This window comes from Spinacia oleracea, chromosome 4 (genome assembly GCF_020520425.1).
Source record: "Spinacia oleracea cultivar Varoflay chromosome 4, BTI_SOV_V1, whole genome shotgun sequence".
In the NCBI taxonomy this organism is placed as follows: Eukaryota; Viridiplantae; Streptophyta; class Magnoliopsida; order Caryophyllales; family Amaranthaceae; genus Spinacia; species Spinacia oleracea.
Genome location: NC_079490.1, coordinates 114,008,148 through 114,011,692, shown reverse-complemented (window position 1 = coordinate 114,011,692; position 3,545 = coordinate 114,008,148).

Below are 3,545 nucleotides of genomic sequence, written 5' to 3'. Positions count from 1 at the left end.
TTTAACTGCTTTCCTTGCCCTTTTATGAACTGTTAAACTAACCTAATCTGATTGTTCTATCACGCCTAACAAATATAATATTTTTGGGAAATCGGATTATCATGCTAGGTCCCTTAATGCTACTTAAATCATATAATCACGATTGAATTAGTGTTTTATGCTGAATATTGCTAAAATCAATTCAGATTAGTTTAATAGTTAACGCATGTCCCTTCAATTATTTATGCTGAGCTAGTAAGGATATCCTGCCTCTGGAGTTATCGACGAGCGAAATACTCCTCTTGGTAGTTACAGTCCCCTGAACCCTCAATCTCTACCTTGCGGGTGTATATTGAGAGATCCCCACACCAGGGATCACAAGGGAACCTACGGTCGTCGTGGTCAAACATAATTGCACTCCCTTTATGTCACGATAACCGGGTTTTGTCATTTTTTCTCATTGTCGTTAAAAACTGAATGGCGACTCCTATATTACTAGTCAATTGGGTGTATACTCACAGGAAATCCAATTACACTTGATTGAATAAAAAGAATCGTCACACCCACGAGGTACAAGGTCACGCATTAGCCTCGCGCTTTTTCGACCCCCTCACAGTTTGTGACTTGTAAGAAAGCTATGACGAAACCCTGATTCCCTAAAATGGTTAGAGGCCATATATATAGACTCAAATGTTTTAGATGGTTAAAGGCCATAAAACATAACCAATGCTTTGATGACAAAATTGAAAATTTGTTGATTTGGAAGAATAGTTTCACACCTATTGGTTGCAAGTTGGTTTTAAGGATAAAAACCATCAAACATGAAATTGTGTCTTCACACAAAGCATATATTAGTTTCTAAAGGGTACAAGAAAATTCATGACGTGGATTGTGTTGAAACCTCATGCATAATCGTAATGCTCAAGTCTATAATTCAAGCAATGATTGCATATTGGTACATATAGCAATTGGATGACAAAACGTATTCCTCAATCAAATGTTGGAAGAAACTACGTATTCCTCAATCAAATGTTGGAAGAAACTATGTACATGGCATGTCATAGGATTTGTGGATCCAAATAAATACTTGAAAAAGGAAAGCTAGCTTATAAAATCTAAATACAGATTTAAGCAATCAATTGGGAATTGAAACTGTATTTTAGTGAAGCTACACTAGAGGAAAAAACATCATAAGTTGCCCTTAAAATAGGCTTATAAGTTTCCCTTCACAAGTGCCACCTATGGGGGGGTCACTTTTGTAAAATTGTCAAAAGTTGCCCTTAACAAGGGCAACTTATAAGCTTAGAAGTTGCCCTTGTTTGCAACAAAGGCAACTTATGTGAAACTTATAAGTTCGCTTGCCACCCAAAAATAGTTCGTAGAGAAGCATGAGCCTTCTCCTTTTCCTTTTTCTTTTTCTCCTTTTGATTCTTCTTCATATATTCTTATTTTTCCTTTTGATTTTTCTTATTTTTAGCACAAAACCCCCCATAGGCATAGAGTTGCATTCAACTTTGTGCATGCTTCACAAGTGACTCTTACCTATTTGATGTTCTTAGATATATTTTCCATTGCATTCGACAAACTATTGCGATCATTGTCGGGGTATTTACTAGAGGTCAAAGTCGTCAAGCTAATGACGTAAAAGAAGCGATTCTCGGGAGGCAACCCGTGGTTTTGGCCATTTGGCCCTTTTATACTAATTTTTCTTGATTTTAGATTTTTTGTGCCTCAAGCTTTCTCGATGTGGAAGTCTTTGCATCCACCTTTGCCATGCCCGACTATTCTTATTGGTGAGTTCGTTCGTTATTAAGATTCTTTAGGGGACTTGCTCCCACGTCATTCCCGGTAATATCTTTCCAACTCTCTTGCATTCTTTGGGATCGGACATACTTCATGTGGGGCATCGATTGGATTGGTAGTTGTGCCCCTCCTTATTTCTTTTTAGGCCTTGAGGACATGGCCTAATTCAAGCTTGGGGGGAGATTTTATTGTATGGTTGCTACTATGATCTCCATGTGATGGATTGCGTGATTTTGAGCATATTTCTTGATTAGTTTCATTGATTTTCTTTATTTTCTTTTATTTTCGTTAATATTTTTCTTTATTTTTTTTCCTTTTTGTTTTGTTTTCTTTTCCTTATTTTCCTTTTCATTTCTTTTTCCTTTTTTTTATCTTAGTCAAGGCAAGTTTTTTCTAGTTTTTAGGATTTATTCTTGATTCGGGAATAATAAAATTGGAACTTGTAGGTTAGAATGCTTTTATTCCTAATTGGTAGAGGTGTACAAGGTTTTGAATGTCTTAGTTTGTGTCAACAATTTGAGTGTAAAGGTAGTCGGTAGAACTTTGGAGAGCACAATTCTTGAACTCTTTGTTGTGGTAAGATGGTGTCGCTCTCTCTGGTGATTTGAAACTGGAGAGGATAGTAATTGACACTCATATGTGAGGATCTTGTTCTTTCTAGCCCAATTCTCAAACACAAATATTGAGTGGCATGGATCCTTGGTATCGACTCTCTTATATCTAAAACTTGACAATTCTACTTCCCAAGACCGCGATCGAGCTACTTTAGAGGACGATAGAGGCATTTTCTTTCGTTGACTATTTTCTTTTTATAGGACATCATTTTTTATTTTTCTCTTGTATTTTGTTTGCATTTTCCCCCTTGCTAGCCATTTGAGCCTTATCCCTACATTTCTTTTAGCTCATTTCAAGCCATTAGCCTTTGTTTTATATTCACCCTTAGAAGTGATAGTGAAGCTTAGTGTTATTGTGCTCAATGATTGTGATTGAATATGCAAAATGTTGTGAAATGATGGATGTTGATTTGAATTGAAAGCTTGGAAAGGTTGTTTGTATATATTTGAATAAAGAGGCAAAGCTAAATTTAGAAAAAAAGCAAAAAACAGAGAAAAACAAGGCAATTGGAAAAGTTTCACTTGAAACACACAAAAATGAGACATATAAAGCAAGAAAAGTTCAAAAAGAAGTTTAGTTTGATTTTATTTGTTGAATAAGCTTGGGGGATCCCCAAATAAGTGGTATGATTTGGTTTTGATCTTGTTGCTTGAGTTGAGTTCATTTTGTGCTGCACATTAGGATTGAGCTCCAAATACCAAATTTATCCACACCCTTATCCCTAGCCTAAACATTACACCATAAAAGACCTCTTGACCCTAGGGAGTCGAGTCATTATTGGTGGAGGGAGGAAATTGTCAAGCTTATAGAGCGGGATTCTCGTGCCGAGATTGTTGAGTAGCTTTCTTTCCCCTCTTAAAATTCTTGCCTTTTCCGGCGCCTTCGTGACCTCACGAGAAGCTATCTTTGAGGGTGGATTTGATCTAGAGATTGGACGCGGTATGCTTGGTTGTAGAGGGATAGAGGAGCATAAACTCCTTAGTACTCTACGCTTTACAGTTGAATCTTTCACTCGACCTTGGACATTGATTAGCGTGCACTTGTTTGTCGATTTAGGAATATTTGCATCCTCTAGTGCTCGTTCCATAATAAAAGCCCGGTTCTTGGATTTTTGTAGTTTTGCTTTCTTTTCTTTTCTTTTCCTTTTT